Here is a 19,072-nt window from a genome sequence, read left to right as displayed (position 1 = left end):
AAGTAAACACATCATCAATCATCATCATCAAGTCATCGTAAAGTAAACACATCATCAATCATCATCATCAAGTCATCGTAAAGTAAACACATCATCAATCATCATCATCAAGTCATCGTAAAGTAAACACATCATCAATCATCATCATCAAGTCATCGTAAAGTTAAAACAGTTTTTATAACTGCAAGGTGTATTTAATTCTTTCGTACATTTGTTTTAAAATATGAGCTGTTTAAATACTTAAAAAAAAAAATTTAAATGCTAAAAGTTTCATTAAATTGTTGCAACACGTGTTATAATAATTATAAAAGAAAATAAAAGCAAAAACTATTCATACAAAATATTACGCAAATTTCATTATCCTAATAGGTTCAACCGATACCAATTTTCCAAATGAGTACCTCGAATTTTCTTTAGACGCTCCAAAGCAGCACTCAAACGGGAAAGCGCCGACGGAAATAGGAAAACGATTCGTAAAATATTTCCATGGAAATATAAGAAAGGGTTCTTGTTCCACAGCTTTTTGGCTAATAAGTCGTTTGTTTCTGGGTTGCCAATTCTTGTGAATGGAATTTCCATCGAATTACCCGAAATAACACCCAAATCGAGCAAAACCGACCAGCAGTATTAATTTTTCGCCTTTGATGTTTTAAAGGTCCTTTCCACGGTTATTGTTTGTCGTGAAAATATTTGTGCTTTTGTTGCAAATGGTCGAAATTATTTTGAATTTGTGGGTTTGTAAGCGTTTGTGGATTGATCATTGAATAAATTATTTATAATACGTTTTAAACTTCTAACGAGAGTTACGTTATGATTTCGATAGAACTTATGAATAAATAACGCACAGACAGAATGCAGTATAATCTGTGAGGGGGATATCAAGAGGTACAAGAGTTACTCTATAGTTCACCTGCAATGCCACCTTTTTAAAACGCTTTTTAGGCTTAAATAATAGCCCTATTTCACTAGCTTTCCAAAATGGTATAAAACTTTTATCTGCATTGACAATCACTACAATAACACAGTTTAAAGAGTTAACTAAGATAATGTGCTTTACCTGTGGCGAACAGTAAGACTCTAGTGCACTTTGCGAATCCAAAAATTACTGATGTTCTGAATATTTGTTTTTAGCTAATAACTTATTTATTTAAAAAAAATACCGTTATATTTGGTAGCACTTTGGATAGCTAGTGAAATAGGGCTATTATTGTAATAATTTGTACGACACATTCTATACATCTTTTGTATCCAAATTCACTCTGAAGTGGAAATAAAAAGGGTTTTTATCGAACTCTAGCAAAATGACCTCCATAACGTAAACAGCGTATTGACATTTTAAGGAAATGTTGCGATGTTAGGTATAAGATTATGCACAAAAATAGGATCAAAATAGGACAGTCACTTAGGAGCGTTTTATTTTATGCCTCAAATCGGTATTTGAAAAACTAGAATACAAAAAACAACTAGAATACAAAAACTAGAATATCTCAAAAACTAATCACTTTCGGCAAGGGTACTAAATGACAAAACCTATTTCAAATGAGCTCTACTTTTACCCCTCCAATGGGAATGGGAATGTATAGAATTTTCAGTAACCCTGTATAAGATATTATTTATTCTGCCTTAAAAGAGCATGTCTTATATGAATCTGGTGCAGTTTAAGTTGAAAGGTGTAATATAGAAAAGATACAAGACCTTCCATATTAATCTTATTAAGTAGCAATAATCAATGTAAACCAAAATTGTCTTCGAAATTTGTCAATTTTTGCTTACCTACATTTGCAAATTTGAAACGCTGGTAGGCGAAAGTTGGTAAGAATATTTTTTACTAACGGGCTTAACTCAAAGGGGATGGCAGGATCAGGAATGTTTTAAATCCTATTTATGTTCGAATAGACATATTCATGGACAGCAACTTGCCGTAACTAACCACCAAATAGATTGCACGATGGTGCATTTCCATTTCATAAACACAATTTTACGTTATTAACAAAAATCACATATCGTGTTACACGAGCAGAGATGCTCATCCTTTCCAGGTGATTAATTCTATAAACGGATTAACAGCTCGACACTCCACCTCGTTACGACGCTATCCCGTGGGATGTAAAAAGCGTTGATATATCCACGTCACCTCTAAAGGCTAATCCGATTATACACCCGTCCACTATATTAGTTACTCTTTGATGTTAACACGCCGGTAAATTACCTTATTTCTTAACAGTATCTAGTACAAGGAAATGTTGATATATAATCTAAAACACAGAGTATGACATACTACGGGAATTTGTTCTGGTTATTTTACCCGCCTACCAGTTAACTTAGATGGTAGAAGCCTTTGTGGTTCGACTCCTGCGCCACCACTGCCACTCTTATTACGGCCTAATAAAAGCAGTGTTAAGCACTGCTGTGTTCCGGTCTGAAGGGTGTGGTAAGCTGTACTTATTGAAAGCGTTCCAACTTAGTCCTCAAGAGTAGCAATTGTGGTCAACCACAGATAAGGACCTTATCTGGGCCTGATTACGATTTGTTAATAAGTGTAGACCGCGCCAAACTTCTAGTCCGCTCTGAAGTTGTTGCGCGCAGGTATAGTCAGAGTACCAATGCGGTGGATTTTTTTTTTCTGCGAAAGATTCAAAGTGTCGTACATAAATGTAGCTCTGGCTATTTTTACAAGGTTTCAAACAATTGAAAATAACTCATACATAAAACTATTAGGTATCTAGTAAATTTCACAAAACATTTAACAAAGACTTCCGCGTCTATCCAGCAGCAGATGCTGCGTATAATTAATTGGCCGGAGGGACCGCTTACCTACCGCCTTAATTACCTGCAGTAAATAGAGTGCACTTGAAAATGCTGCAGTTTTAAAATATAGAGGCAACAGCAGCTTTAAAATAACGACTTGCTGCAACTTGATTGACTGAATTTCAATATGATTAATAGCTCCTAATGAAATAAACATATTGTGTATCTCATCTGTTATTAAAGTATGTTATATAAGCATTGGGTAAACAATAAAGAAGCAATCGAATTAATATTATTTAAGAAAGGTCTGCATTTTAAAGTGATATCAAAAATTTAGTAGCAAGCTTATGCTCGGTTTTGGTATGATGGTTGGACTGATACATCTCTGTCTAGTATATAGTATGTATGTAAATCTTCGTAATATATCCAACGTCCATGTATTTAAATATAAGCATATAAATACGAAATAATTAAAATTTCATTTTATAATAAGATATTAACGCATAAGTATACTTTAATTTTACTTTTTCTTTAAAAAATAAAAGAATTTTCGCTTCAAAAAATATCTCAACGTCATATTTTTCTGTCGCGAGATTCAAGTCAAAAGATTAAACTTTAATATTATTTCCTTGATATTCTTTCATATTTTAGCATAACGCCGCGATATGCTATACTATCTAGATTAAAAACTCAAGAACTTTCCAAGAATCGCGTGGATATTTACTTAAAAGCTTGACCCCTTGAGCTTTCTTTATAGGTCAGTTTCCAGAAGATTTCTAGGACAGATGCTTGAGAAAAGTCCTTTCACAAGATTTTTGTTTCACGAAAACGTATAACCAACAAAAGATAATATTTTTATGGATTGTATCATGATGCAAAAGCATCTGGAAAGCTGCAAGGAGATTTTTATAACATTACTAGCTGACCTGGCAAACGTTTTGTTACCATATAAATAAAAAAATGTGAAGGGTGAACAACCCTTATCACTTACGGATATGAAAAATAGATAATAGCCGATTCTCAGACCTACTAAATATGCATGTAAAATTTGGTGAAAATCGGTAAACCCGTTTCGGAGGAGTACAGTAACTAACATTGTGACACGACAATTTTATATATAAGATGGAGTGAATGATCATGCAAACCACCTGATGATAAATAGCTACTGCCACCTGTGGACATCTGTAATCAGCCTCAGATAAGATAAGAGTCCTTCCTATGATCGGCCACAGATGCTTTGCTACCACTGAGGACAAGTTGGAACATCAAGGATAACTTGATATCTTGATAAATGTCTCCCTTACCACATCCTTCAAATCAAAACCAGAAAAGAAAGTGGTTATGCTTCTGGAATCGAACCACTAAAGGTTCTGCCACCTTCAAAATTAAAAAATTAAAAAACGACTAAATAGAATTGAAGTGATATCAATTACGAGAGAATGTTGTAGTTCATCCACTTTCTGTGATATGTTTTCATATTTCCTGCTTCTTCTCCACGTTAGACCTTCAGTTAATGACGTCACGACAGAGAGGTCTTTTTAAAATACCTTTTTTTTTTTTTTTTTTTTTTTTATATGTTTGAGCCTAACGATAAAGCAGACGTGCTACCTGATGGAAAGTAGTCAACGTCGCCTATGAACATTTGCAACACCAGAGGAGTCGCCAATGCATCGCCGGCTTTGAAGGAGAGCTCTTTTTGCACCTTTTTTGAAGAGCCCCATGTCATGGCGCTCTGGGAATACCTCAGGAGGAAGTTCATTCCTCATCTTGCACGTTCGTGGCAAGAATGTCCGTGCAAACCGAACTGTGGAGGACCGCCACGGGTCCAGTTGGTGTGGATGGAGACTGTCAGGAGACTCATATCCAGCAGTGAACAAATGAGTTGACGACTAGATATAAAATGTTTACCGCAAAACAAATGTCTTAATGCCACAGACAAAGGAAATCAAGATAAAACATCACCGCATTGTAAGAAGATTGGAGTTAATTATAGATGTAAATCTCCGTGAGATTTGTGAGCTCATTTGGCTTGTTAATTGAAAAAAGTCGAGTCCGGTAATCCGTCCTGTTGCAATGCGGTGTCTGCAGAAACTTGTCTGTATTCGGAGTTTCGATAATAAAACGATATTTGAAACGATATATGAAACGATATTTGATACGATATAGGTAAAGCATTCTCAAGTTGTTTTAACTAGATTTACTAATGCATATAAAATGTACTTTGGTATAACTTGCATTAACTTATAGTTAATTAAAGCAGAAATTGAATTCTGCTATGTATATACGTAGAATTCGATAAAAAAAATTACAGGGCTGTTTATATAAGGTTATATACATTTAATAAAATAACTGTGGATTTCGTTAATGACAGGAATAATCTTTAACCAAGATTTTTGTGTAATTAATAACCATTGGTAGAATAGTTGTAAGCGTGAAATTTCTATTTAAAAATATCTTATTTATAATTACTTCATCTTATAAAAAGTTCAAGTCACTTTAAGCCTGGATCTAGATTTGTATTTTTGAAGTAAAATTTGTAAGACACCATCACTTTAATCTCGGTTAAATTTTAATATCGTTATTTTATCGATCGCGCTGATAACCCGCTCACAGCTGCAGTGAGTAGGATTTGTGAATAAGCCTTCGTTCACCTAGTTCTGTTCGCCGCCAGATATCGCGCGCTTAGACCAAAAACTGCTTATGTTCAATATAGCTAATGTTAAATATATCAAAATGGTGGCACTCTGAATACATTAAATGAAAATTAAGAACATTTTTTATAATATAGGAGTAGCAGAGGAGTAAGTGGCTAAAGCCTCCAGATCGGCCATATATGCGCTGCTTTCCCTGAGGACTAAGCTGGAACGCCTCGGAAAAATGTCTCCCTTACTACACTCTTCAAACCAGAACACAGCACCACTTAACACTGCTGTTATTAAGTAGAAATAGGTGTGGCAGTGGTGCCGCCGGAGTTGAACCACAAAGGTTTCGACCACCATCAAATTCAGAACACAGTATTATGAAAATCAATTCTCCGTAGTGCAATCAGTAGTGAAGCCTAATTAGTACTAAAATTTAGTAATATGAACATTTTTAGGTTTGAATATAAGCCGTCATGCAGTAAATTAGGTTTACACAAAAGCTCACGTAGATATTTTAAAGGCTGCATTTCATGTAAAGCCTACAAAGTGCTTTATCCGTTATTAGTTGGGCTAATATACTATAATGCGATGCGAATTTTATACATAATAAATATCACATATTACTAACTAAAGTTATAGTCGTAGTAGTAATAGTCTACTACTATTAGAAGTCCAAGCCTTCCAAAGTGAGGTTGACCCACCACTGAACTTCTTTAATACATTTAATAATTTCTTAAATATATATTTTTTGGCACATATTTCTCTTTCTTTCTCTTTATTAATTAGTAAAACGACTGAAATGATATTTTGTTTCCGTAATAAGAAGCTGAATAGAGATCAAATCTAGTTTATTATTTGATCTAAATTATGATAAGAGCAGCAACCCAAGTGATTAAAAATAGAGCCTTTGATAAATCCCACAATTTAGGCGAAACCAACGACCCCTTATATATTATCTCATTTTAAGCCCCTTAGGCTCTTATAAGTCATACGAAAGAATAAGACGTATATAATACACTAGCTGACTCGGCAAACTTTGTACCGCCTCAAAATCTATTTATCAGATATTTTCATATAAAATTTAGCCTATGTTACTCGTGGATAATGTAGCTTTCGAATGGTGAAAGAATTTTTAAAATCGGTCCAGTAGTTTTTGAGCCTATTCATTACAATCAAACAAACAAACAAAATTTTCCTCTTTATAATACTAGTATAGACTAGTATAGATATGTTCATACCCTCCGCAGTCTGCAAACTGAAATACAAATCCCCAAAAACGAAATTTAAAAATTCTAAACATTTAACATGCCCAAACATTACACCAGCAACAAATTGACTGTACGGAATTGCTCGCTAAAAGATATTTAATTATCGACCCCGTTTAATCGGTCGGCTTAATTAGAACACATCAACCGGCGGATCCATTTGTAGAGCGAATCATTTAGTGGGTTCCACCATCTTTTCGGCCTGTAATTTTGTTTCGGTATTACAAGCATCGCAATGAAATATATAAATTTGATGAATTCGTTTTTGATAGCAATGAGCTATATAGCTGATATGGTATAGTCTAATTTGCAATAATTTATACACTATCAACTCAATAACAATTTTTTGTATTTTGATTTTTGGTCCATGGTAAATAGACGCTTTGTATTATCATATGCCTACGCTAGATCCACTGTGTCGTGGCTACCATGGACACACAAAGACGGATATCCAAACATACCGGCCCAGAAAGAGATCCAAATTCATATCTGCCCGGACTGGGATGTAACTTCAAAGTGCTTCATTCTCTACGATGTGCGATTGAGATCATGAACAAAAGCTGCCATATTGCAATACAATCTTTATTAAAACGAGTAATACATATGCATTATCCATGCTGTTATGATTTTTAAGTTGTGTTGATTTTTAATTTGATTGTCAATACATTTTATTATTTGTTTCACTTAATTCACATTTTATAGCATTAGAATTTTAACTTACATATATTGAAAATTCGACATAAGTGATGCACGAAAAATATTTCCTTAGCAGTTTATATAAATCTTCATCATTTTACTATTAGAAGTAGAAGCTGGAAATTGAAATACGTATAATTTATAACCCTCAAGTTGAATTAGTTCACTGGTATGGCTCCCTTGCGCTTGATATATGATATTTCCAATTGGCATTTACTATTTCGATGCAGTCATTTTATCAAAAAATGAACAGAACTCAATACTTACCACTTTGTAAAAAATAATATGAAGTCTCCTAACTTAGTCTTTATCAGCATTGCCTCTAATATCACCAATGCGATGTTGTGTCTAATGACCAAGGAAGGTTACAGTACCCTTACCAGGAGTTTTTACGTTTCGACAAATATGACTGTTTTGGTATTTGTTTACGTATTGGCACATACGATTTCCTAGTTCTGACATAATCCACTAGGGGCGCTGTTTGGAATTTGTATGGGCAAATACGTAAACAAATACCAAAACAGTCATATTTGTCGAAACGTAAAAACTCCTGGTAAGGGTACAGGTAACAGTCGCCAACAATCGGCGACAGACAACTAAAGAAGAAACAGATGCGACTTGCCCTTTGCCGTTAATTAAAGACGAACTATGATACTTTTACAACATTTATATTATTTTTATATAAAAATATTAGTTATATATTTATAAACGATAAATCGCACCGCATAAGTTAAAACATACAAAAGTACTCAATTACTGTTTCCAAGAAAGATTTCGACTCTTCACCCAATACCATATATCGACATATATGTGTCTACAAACCAAACCAAATCAAGAAAACAAAACCAAAGTAGACTAATTAGTCAATCTGGCTTGATGGAGTGGGACACAATAATGTTGCTACGTTGAAAAAGTTTCCCAATTCCCGCTCGGTAATAAGAACAAGGCTAACTAGAATAGGTATGTTACTTGGATATTTATGTAGTTGTATTTTATTTAGTTATTTGTGTAGTTAATCCAGAAGAAGGTGTGATGTGATGTGAGATGAAGAAAATTGTGTCGTTTTTTGTTGATGAAACATCATCATCATCATCATCAACCCATTACTTTCACACTGCTGGGCACGGGTTTCCTCTCATAATGAGAAGGATAAGGCCATAGTCCACCGCGCTGGCCAAGTGCGTATTGGTAGACTTCACATATCTTTGAGATTTTTGTATTATAAATCTGTCAGTTATGCAGGTTTCTTCACGATGTTTTCCTTCACCGCTTAGCAAGTGATAATTAATTTCTAATACGCACATATCTTTGAAAAATCAGAGGTGCGTTGCCTAGGATTTAAACCTCGGACCCCTCGATCGAGAGGCTAGCCTATCCCTGCTGTTGATGAAACGCGTAACCGTAACCATAATAACGCCCGAAACATAATAATTTTATTAGTCCGTGGTAAAAAAATATTCATAATGATTTTTTAAAAGCTTGCTTACTAGTTACAGAAGTTGCCGTCATTATATAGGTATTTAGTTAGAAAGAAATTAGTGTAAATATAAGTAAAAAATATGTAATATGTATTTAATAAGTTATATCAGGAAAGCATTTCTAAACATATTTGAAATGGTGATTGACATGATAATAATATTGTACACTTTTCTGATCCAAAAAATATTTTAACTTGACAAAATTATTACTCTCGTAGAATTAAATCAGGATCCAAAGATGAATATCAGCTGCTTCAAAGCTTTTTTAAAATGGCTGAGCTTATAAGAATATTCAATGAAATTGCTCTAGTAATTTAAAATTCAAGTGTGGATTGCATTACCAAGGACAAGGAGTAAACACTGAAAAACCAGTTTTTATTTTTAGGATTTCCTTCAGGATATGATCCCAGTAACTTGGGATATAAAATGCTTCATCATGCTTCACGGATACGTGTATATAAGTTAATAGCGGGTCAAGTCTTTATTAGTTTTCAGGATTTTTTGAGCTTAATGTTCTTGATTTACTTATATTGTTTTAACAACCACAAAAAATATGTCTTGAAGATTTAACCGTACATACATCATCCTTCTATCTGTACATACTAATCAAGTACTTTAGAATACCGTAAAGATTTCTTACCGTTTTTTTTTTATGAAATTTAAGAAGCAAACGAGCACGTGTGCTTATGACCATTATTCCGCTCATCTTAGTCGACGTTCATCTACCAAAGTTAACAATAATTCCCTACAAAAATTGACAGATTTTTATCTTTTGTTTGCAAAAACTGATTAGGATAAATTATTACTAACAGGCGTTGATGATAAATCCACTTATTTTAAAGTGATTATTGCCGATAATATGATGATATTATGATTGAAGTTTTACTCGCTGACGAGCATGTGTTCACCTATTGGTAAGTAGCTACCGCCCATGGACATCTGTAATCAACCCCAGATAGGATTAGATATTCCTACCTGAGGTCGGCCACAGATGCGCCGCTACCCCTGAGGACTAAGCTGGAACGCCTCGGAAAAGTATGTCTCCCTTATCACACCCTTCAAAATGGAACACTGCAGCGCCTAACACTGATGTTATTAGATAGAAATAGGTGTGGCGGTGGTGCCACCGGAGTCGAACCACAAAGGGCTCTACCACCTCCAAAACCTGCCTGTAACATGACTGAATTGGATGGACTTCATCTACTTCAATTTTCAAAAAAACATAAATAGCCTGAGAATTTTGTCGTACAACGAAGAAATTTCATTCACTTTGAAAAATCTTGAAAACCTGAAAGAGGTTAACTCAGCGCTTGTATTACAGGTTTCAGGCTGCCTTTGAGGTGCAAATTCCAGTACACGTCCCTGCCACTAATGATACAGGGCGAATTTTGGACGCATTCTAGTTGCCTGAATTTTTAGAAGTAAATCACTTAGCTATCTTTTGAGCAGTTTTGGAATTTGCCTAAATGACGCGTGGGACTAACTACACGAAAAAATAAAATTGAAGTGTTTGCCTGTGCTCATAACATTACAGAATTTTAAGGATGATAGGCAGCAATGATTAGTAACTCTTAGAAGTACTGCACTGGTTGGTAATTAGGTATGCTATGCATTCGATAACTCGGAAAATTAAAGTATTAAAGTATTGATTGACTTTGCCAAAATTCTCATTACATTTTCTTTATAAATGCAGCGATTTCATGAACTAAATGCAGTAATTCGGAACTTCGATGCTATAATTTAAATATCTCCGTTGAAAGCTAATCGGCTTACGGCTATAATTCTGTAATGTCTCCGCTATCGCGCTAAGCCGTGTAATCCCAGATCGGGGAGTTCGGCTTTAATCCCGTTAAAGTCACTCCACTATTAATTGAAGCGTTTGTATTGGAATCCAATGTTTGTGGCACGAATCAAATGTAGCCTTTGTGAAGCTATTAGTGTGATTATTATCGGGATTGTACAGTGTTAAGATATTAGTCATCTTACACAGTTAAATTTTAATTGATGTTTGCATGTAGTGTTCGAGGGAAGATTAATGGGTCGCTTGTTTGTAAATCATTTGATATATTAATATCATCGAGGCTATGCGCTTTTAAAATGTTTTAAAACAGATTATGATTTTATTTAAACATGAAAACTAAACTACGTACTAAAAACATATTTTCAATGACACAGAGTATACTGCAATTAAAGTATTAAAAAATAAATTACGAAAATAATTGAGGTATTCTATTTTTAAATTATATTCTATTAGTAATAATTTATTAAGTGATTTAAATATGAGCATAAAGATTGTTGACCATGTAGCACGAACTTTACATATTATTTATGTTTCAATTAAGTGAAACTATAATTGCGATCGTAATTTAATTTCTGCAAAAGATCTCAAAGCCAACAAATTTCAGAATGGAATAATATATTTTAAATACGTATCTCCGTTGAAAGCTAATCGGCTTACGGCTATAATTCTGTAATGTCTCCGCTATCGCGCTAAGCCGTGTAATCCCAGATCGGGGAGTTCGGCTTTAATCCCGTTAAAGTCACTCCACTATTAATTGAAGCGTTTGTATTGGGATCCGATGTTTGTGGGACGAATCAAATGTAGCCTTTGTGAATCTATTAGAGTGAATATGATTTGGTTTACGCGGTGAGACTATCGTCTTAACGCCTGTCTAATATACATATTCATTAGGTAGCTGCATTTAAATTTCGAAATTAATTATTACTTAAGTACGTAAATACACTCGATTTCTTGCAAGTTTCCAATAAAAATACTTATGTATACGTTTAAAGACATTTATTTCTCATAAGATTTTACAAAAAAAAAATCACTTACAGAGAAATTACAAAATACAAACAAATTTAAATGGGTTAGCGTAGTGTTATTGTGGGTAGATTTAAAGTTGACAATCATATCTGTAGAAAAAATGCGAATGCAATGATAGTTGTTGTTTAAGGGTCATGACACAGTGTTGGATAATAATTATTTGAGTAACTTAAGGTAGCGTTTTATTATATTTTTTAGATTATTATTAAAGAATTTATATTAATATGGTTAAGAAAAATTATTTGTATGAATGTATGTTTGTATGTATGTATATATGTGATGAGTATTTTAAGTAATTATTTGTGTTTTAAACTGTATTCTAATGGCTTGGTACCGAATAAAGTTGTATACAATTGTATAATATTTAATTTGCTTATTTAATATATTACATTTTTATCTCAATACTGTTCTCGTAATATATGATTTTTTAATAACTTTTTAAAAATCAGGAACGTTTTCGCACTTTTTATATTTGAAGGCAGTTTATTATAATATTGCGCTCCTTCAAACAAAATACTTTTTTTCCCGTAATTGGTTCTTGAAAGTTGTAATGCTATGTTATTGGCGTGTCTGGTGACTCGCTTTTGGAATTGAAAGTTTTTTGTGAATGTTATTTTTGTATGAACTTCTTTTGTCAAAATTTTTCTTACCAGAATACATATATTATATTTGTGTGTTTGAGAAATATGTCTATGGGTAATTTGAATATTTTTTACATTAATTTGAATAATTTTGTTTTATACCAATTGTATGTTAAGGAAGTAGCAAAAATATATGTTGTTAATATTTACTTAAATATTATTTGAAATTGGTGACAGGCAACAGTTTGTAAATTTCTTGAAATCTTTATGAACTTTAAAATACATAAATTTTAAAAGCAGGAAAATGAAATAATACTATTAGTGTAAAAACACCGCCAAATCTCAATAAAATAACAAGTTATGTATAGCTAACGAGAGCATAAGACTTTAAGTTTATTAGGCAATACAAGTAAGCAAACTTCCCGTATCGCAGCCGAAATTGTAAGTTCGAATCCCGGCCGGGATAGACTCCAATCACGGGCGGGTTTCGGCACGTGCTTTGTTCCCCGTCCTCCCTCAGGACAAAAGGTTAGTAACTGGCTTCCAATTCTGTCCGCTAGCCTTTGTAGATACAGATTTGAATTCCTGGACCTGAATACTTAATATATTGGATGGAACATTGATCTAAATTTAGTGTTTCTGTGTTACGGAACTCCGTAATTTAATGAATACCGGATAAGAACATACTTACGTTTGATTTACTTTTTGAAAATAAAAAAAATATTATTAAAGAATAGTCTACATGGGGGATGCACGTAGATGACGTACGTAAAATATACATTTATTTTTTAACGTTAAACGTTTATTTATTTGACATAATCGCTGTAATCCGTCAAAGAGTCATAGGGTAAAATTCCGTTATACCAAAATATATTTTATGCCTGAATAGGTATTCATTAAATTGTGCGTTATGATTTCTATGTGGCCATCGATAAATTACTAATTGCTAAATATAGAAGGAATATCTGTCCTACCCGAAATCGTAAGTTGGAATCCCGGGCGGATTGCCGATTCCAATCACTGTCCAGATTTGTTCGGCTAGCACGTGCTTTGTTCGACATCCCCCGAGGACCACGTGTAGGTTCGTTCTGCTCACCTGGTTTTATATAGAGATTTGGGTAACAAGCGGGAAAGTAATGAATTGAGGACAATTCATTACTTTCCCACTTCTGGGCACAGTTCTCTTACAAGCCATTATATACCCGATCGAGCAGATGCCGATTTTATTGTATTTATTTATTTCATTAAGTTCACCAACGGTTGTAACATTATACTTACTAAGAATTGAATTCTAGCAACACTGTAAACAATATATGTAAGACCGCTTAGAGATAAAAAAACACAGGCAATAAAAATGTAAACGTAAGCATATGAGAATAAAATATAACAATTTGTATATAATATATCTATCTATTTACAAATTTAAAATCTATATACAATATACACAAAAAATATAATTTAAACAAAAAAGAAAGATTAAAACTTAAATAATTAAATATAAAACAATGAGTCCAAATCACTGCCTCCCGGTAGAGTCCCAAGAATGCTGGCTGCGTTGCCGCGTTGTATAGCCAAACTTATTCTTTGGCCAAAGTACGCACCAGCTCTTGGGTCTCCAGAAACGTCAACCAGACGCGACGACATTTCTTTGAAGAAATTTTCTTGTCCAACAATTTGTTGACATTCACATACCCTTCCTAACTTTTTTTTGAACTCTTACGTGTAAAGGTTTGTTCACTATGTTTTCCCTCGTCGTTTAAGTAATTGCAAAGCACACAACTTTGAAAAACTATTAGTGCCTGTGATCAAACCTGGAACCCCGATTGAGAGGCCTCTAGTTTGCCGCTGGAAAGTATTACAGAAGCTTCTAGTTCTAGTTTTTACAGTGTAATTTTTTTTAATGGCATATTTATTAAAAATATGACCCTGTTTACACTTTCATCAAGGAATAAAGTGAATGAACTAAGCCACCCTGTTAAATCCACTCAAATAAATGAATGCCCTACCTCTAGAGTACATTTCAAGTTCATAGACAGTACGAACTTTCCTCCGTGTTATTCCATATTAACGTTTCTTGGTATGATAATACTTGCCAGTTATTCCTTACATTTCTTGATATTAACTGGAATGGCGAAACTATTTGCCTGGCCACCATCTCTCAAGGGATTTGTTTAATTAAGCAAACATTACTGGAGAAAATTATATGATCTTAGTTTCTAGTTTCGGTATAATCTGGATTTTAGTACAATAATGTAGTTAGGCGCTATTTTAGCGGATAAACAATGGAAAATTCCTTTTAACTAATATTATCAGATAGTAGCAGACGAGCATGCAGTCCACCTGATGGTAAGTGGCTTGCGCCGCCCATGGACATCTGTAATCAACCCCAGATAGGATTAGATATTCCCACCTGAGGTCGGCCACAGATGCGCCGCCACCCCTAAGGACTAAGCTGGAACGTCTCGGAATAGTCTGTCTCCCTTACCACACCCTTCAAAACGGAACACAACAGTGCCTAACACTGCTGTTATTGGGTAGAAATAGGTGTGGCGGTGGTGCCGCCGGAGTCGAAACACAAAGGGTTCTACCACCTTTAAAAGGTTCATCAGGTGCACTGCAAACTCGTTTTCTACCTTAGTCTTATAATAAATGTACTATTTATGTACTGTGCTGTTGTACCCGTATAAGAATACTTCACTTTTCCAACATTCTTTAAAATAACGCAATACTCTTATGCTATATACAGGGTGAATTTTTAAAACGGGCCTTCAGGGCCAAATCCGAAACTATAAGGATTAGCGAAAAATGCTGAAAGGAGTTACGAGGCCGATTTTGATAAAAACTAAAACTGCATCATTAGTTTTTTAAAATATTTTTTGCATTAGCCGGGAATCGAACGAGTTCATTTTGAAAAAAATGACACCTCTATATTATTCCACTATCTGATAGTGTCGCTTATAAGAATCAAATTCTGGGAAATAATGTTATGTGACAAATTAAAGGAAAAGGAAAATTTTGAAGAAAATACGTATTTTTCCAAACATTGGCATACTAATCCTTAAGGATTATACATAACAAATGATTTATGTATAATTCTTAAGAAACAGACATAAGTCATACCATTGAAGAATTCATTGGTTAATCAACTAATTATTCGATGTTATGACTATGACATACGGCTTAGTATGAGAAAGAAATAGTTTGGCAAATAAGTTACCGCCGTTTTTAGGATTTATTTTTAATGAAAATAGATAACTGAATAAATAGTAAATTCTTATTGTTTGTTGTTTACAACTTCGTTTCAACGTTAAATATGATTTTTTATATCTTTTTTTTTTTAGTAATCACTCGGATTTGACTCTAAAAAGTAATTCTCAAATTGTCAACTTTACATCTGTACTAAACGAAACTCCGCCTTATAGCAAGTAAATCTATTTTAATGGTCCTAAAAATAACCTTAGCTAAGTCGGACATAAAAATATAAATTATTGGGAAACAAAACGTCCATTTCGAATGATTAGAAACATTGAGCCAAAAAAAATGTTAATACACGAAATGTTTACATTAATGAATGGCGGGAACTTAACTGCCAAATTAATATGAAAAATATATATTTTCTTAAAATTGAGGCTTTTCCTTTAGTTTGTCATTTATTATTACTTTCCAGATTTTGATCCTTATAAGCAACACTATCAGATAGTGGAATAATATAGAGGGTGTATTTTTTTTCAAAATGAACTCGTTCGATTCCCGGCTAGGAAAAAAGTTATTTTAAAAAAGTAATGATGCAGTTTTAGTTTTTGTCAAAATCGGCCTCGTAACTCCTTTCAGCATTTTTCGCTAATCCTTATAGTTTCGGATTTGTCCCTGAAGGCCTGTTTGAAAAATTTACCCTGTATATGTATGTACTTGTACCGATATTGAACTGTTCGCGTACAAATATTTTAAACGTTTCCAAAATAAAGCCGACAAAAGCGGTACAAAAAGACGTGATAAAGTGCTTCCATCGGCGTAGATGCCACAAAAATTTAATTTTCGGATATTCGACGGCACGCCGTACTGCGACTGGGCTCATAGAATTGACAGGCTTTTAACGGCAGTAAATTGAGATTTTCATTACATTACCAAAATAAAATGGTGTTGCTAGTTCCATTGAAACTAGAACGTGTTAGCGATAAATGGAACAAAATTAACTGCCATTAATCCTGTATTATTGAACTGTTGAGCTGTCAGAATGAATTTTTAAGGACACTATCTACACACTGCGAGTTAGAACCAAATGTGTTTCGACTCCAGAAGTACCACCACCATATCTAAATCTTCATAATAACAGAAGAGCGCTGCTGTACTTTGGGAAGACTTACTTATCCGAGGCGTTCCAGTTTAGTTCACAAGTGTAGATAGTAGCAACACTTCGCGGGAAACTTCAGGTATGATGTCAGGATCCTAGGATAAGATCAGTCATAACTAGTGATTATTGCCCATTTCCATGAACAATGGTAGTCACTTACTATCAAGTGGCCTACATGGTCGATTAAGTAGTTTTTTACTTCTATTTCATATAAGAAAAAGTACAATCATAATACAAAAACGTACTTTACGGTACCAACAGTATACGTTGCTTTCACTGCACCTCTACAAACCGCAGCTCGGCTCAGTACAAGTTACCTCAACTTAGCTCAGTTACCGCAGCTCAGCTTAAAGTTACCGGAGCTGAAGCCAGAAATGCAAACTAGCGCTGCGGTCACCCAGTGTCAAGTGGCTAGACAACGTATTATCTCTCAGTTCTACTATTCCTTAACCGCCAGGTCTTTGAGCTCTTAAAGTTTGTAGTAGTTCACCTCAGGAAGCATCACCGCTACACAATTTACTTCTAATACTCGTAATGAATACCTATATTCCGATTCATAATTAGGTGTCCAAAATGTAAACAAAGGTGTTGACCTATCAAGAAAATATGTTTCAAATGGTTTCTTATTTTTGACAATATTAAATTAATACAACGATAATAAAATAATAATGTAAATAAATTAAAATTAATTCACATTTTCCAATATTTATATTAACTCAATTTCATTTCATACAGTAGGTAAGAATAACAAAAAACAAGATTTATAAAAGAAAATTAAATTGTGATAACGGTAACACAATCGGGATCCAAAACATTTTTTGTGCCGCTAGTTTTAAGTTTCGTAGTTGATATTATTCATTTTCGTTATCGTGGTCGAACTCGAATGTTTTCTAATTTTCATAGCGCGTTTTTTTAAATTGTGTGCAGTTATTAAGTTTTTACTTTTTGTTGAGTTTGTGAAAGTTTCAGTTTCTTGTTATTTTGTTAGGGTTTGCAATACCTGTAATAGTATTTTTACAATGACATTTCTTAGTTTACATTTTGGACACCTAATTTTGAATGTGACTATAATAACAGTGTTAAGCGCTGATGAGTTCCGGTTTGAAAGGTATAATACGAGAGACACAGGTACTTATCCCGCGTTCCATCTTAGTCCTTGGAGGCAGCAACACTTTATGACAGACTTCAGGTACCCTGATCTTATTTGGGGCTAAAATCAAATGTCCATGAGCGGCAGTAACCTCTTACTATCACATGGAGAACAGGTTTATACCTTTAAGCTGTTCATAATCATCATTATCAACTCATTACTGTCCCACTGCTAGGCATGGGTCTCCTCGCAGATTGAGAAGGATTAGGCCATAGTCCACCGCGCTGGCCAAATGCGTATTGGTAAACTTCATATACTCGTACCTTTGAGATTTTTTTTTATAAATCTCTTAGGTATGCAGGTTTCCTCACGATGTTTTCCTTCACCGGTTAAGCAAATGATAATTAATTTCTAATACGTACATAATTTTAAAAAATCAGAGGTCCCTGGGATTTGAACCTCGACCCCTCAATCGAGAGGCCGAGTTTCTTAACCACTAGGTTATCACTGCTTTTTACCTTTTGCTGGAGGCATCATCACCACAAAAATATCTCCCTAATGCCTAATACTCGTACCTAATGCCTAATAACAATGGTCTTAGGAGGTGCCAAGTTCTGTTTGAAAGGTGTGGTAAGGAAAACATACACATACCGTTCCAACGTAGTGATAGCAATGCATCTGTGGCAGACCTCTAGTAGGATATTTATCTTACCTGTAATTGATTACAGATGTACATGGGGGACAGTAGCCATATACAAATGATAGTAGTCCTTATAGACCAGTAGTGAAAGTATTCTAGTCTTTTATAAATAAAACACTCTTTTTTATAAATAAAAGAGTCTTTTATAAATAAAAAACTTTCGGTGGTATCCTAAAAGAAACTTCTGCAAAGTAATTATTCAATTCAAAGCTTTCAAATAAGGTAACTATCTATTTGACGAATTGCAACATTCCGTAAAAAGTATTCCGAATTCCGTAAAAAGGAGCATAATACTCGTACCTTTTATTATTAAATTTGCATTATTTAAACATCATTAGCTACCTTTTCTGATATCTTTGGAACTACCAAAGTAATTGCGGGTACTGTGCAAACTTTCAACTTAAAGATAACACTCGTTGTAATTTTAATGCAAATTAATTCTACGATTCTAACAAACTTCGCCTTTTAAGATAGCAAACCGTGACGTCATAAATGTATGAATAATTATTGCCAGTAACAAATGGGCGTTCTAAATTTGAATATTGAAAGTTGTAAAATTTTATTAAAATTTCATTTCTTATTTAATTATTCACTTTGTGGATATTGAAGTGTGCAGTTTTCACCATCAAGACGTCTTTAACATTTTAGTATTATGTCATTTTTATCCATATCTCTAAGAACCAGACTTAAAAAG

Source organism: Epargyreus clarus, unplaced genomic scaffold (genome assembly GCF_041222505.1).
Source record: "Epargyreus clarus isolate Ecla_fem2 unplaced genomic scaffold, WU_Ecla_fem_2.2 ptg000034l, whole genome shotgun sequence".
Taxonomy (NCBI): Eukaryota; Metazoa; Arthropoda; class Insecta; order Lepidoptera; family Hesperiidae; genus Epargyreus; species Epargyreus clarus.
The sequence above is the reverse complement of the archived record's forward strand: the minus strand, read 5'-3'. Positions refer to the sequence as shown.